Source organism: Amblyraja radiata, chromosome 2 (genome assembly GCF_010909765.2).
Source record: "Amblyraja radiata isolate CabotCenter1 chromosome 2, sAmbRad1.1.pri, whole genome shotgun sequence".
Lineage (NCBI taxonomy): Eukaryota > Metazoa > Chordata > Chondrichthyes > Rajiformes > Rajidae > Amblyraja > Amblyraja radiata.
The window spans coordinates 65,904,201-65,905,569 of NC_045957.1; positions in this window are offsets into that span (position 1 = coordinate 65,904,201).

Below are 1,369 nucleotides of genomic sequence, written 5' to 3' on the forward strand. Positions count from 1 at the left end.
AAACTTATCTTTCCCCTTCCTGAAAATGCACCAGAGATCAGCAGTGCAGCCCAGTCAGCTGTTGGAAGAAGTACAACACGCTCGATAATTTACCCCCTGCTTACTAACATTCAATGTCCACATACAGATTTGAAAAAAATAGAAACAAAACGTCCAAGTTATACGGCATTGAAACGGGCCCATCGGTGTAGTCACCCATACTGCCCAAGATGCCTTTAAGCTAATCCCATTTACACTGTAAATGGATCAATTGTAATCACGTATTGCCTTTCCGCTGACACAACAAAAACTTTTCACTGTACCTCGGTACACGAGACAATAAACTAAACTGAACAGTTGCTTGAATTTGGCCTATTATCTCTTCAAATATTTCCCTATCCATGTACCCGTTGAAATTTTTTTGTTGTTGTATAACTGGCTTGTCTCTACCACCTCCACTGGCAGTTCATTCCATATACCCACACTCTATAAAACCTGCCCCTCTTGTCTCCTTTTAATCTTTTCTCTCCCACTTTAAACCTTATGCCCTCTAGTTTTAGATTCCCCTACGGTGGGGGAAAATAAACTGACTAGCTAAACTGGTCCCCTTATAAATTCATAAACCTCTCTTCAGGTTACCCCATCAGCTTCTTTTACTGCAGGGAAAACAATCCCAACATATCCCATCTCTCCTAATAAGTCAGGCTCTCCAGTTCGTGAACCTTTTCTGCCCCCCTTTATCTACACATCCTTCCTTTAGAGTGGTATCCAGAACACGCACAATATCCCTAGTGCAGCCTAACCACCATTTTGCGCAAATGTTCAAATTTACTGTAATGAAAGTCATCTTGATATCAGCATTTTAATGCAGCCATAAAACCATGTCTGAGATAAAATATTAAAATGTCAAACTGCCAAGAGCTACAGGCCTGACTGGAGGTTTTGATACTTTAATAGTTACATACATCCATATGACCAACTTTCCTTAAAGGTTTTGGTTTGTTTGTACTGTTTATTTCTATGGATGAATGACATAAACTAAATCACAATCTAATACCTCTGCACTGATGGAATCCCTCCTATAGACTGATCCTTCTGTTGGCCCAATATATCAGCCACTTGTTAAACATCAGCTTTTCATCCTGGGACAGACCCTAATCCCAGCCATAGAGAAATTAACTGGGTTTTTAAAGGAAACAACACTAACTATGCCAAAAAATGAACTTGAAGAACAGCATGCCATATCCGCATATTCAACTCAACAGTATGAATACTACAACCTTCAATTCTCTCTCTTCCCTGAGACCCACTTGGATGCACACGCATTTCTCCCACAATCGTGCTCTCCTTCCACCTATATCCCTTTTTTTTTTAGAGAGAGAGAGAGAAG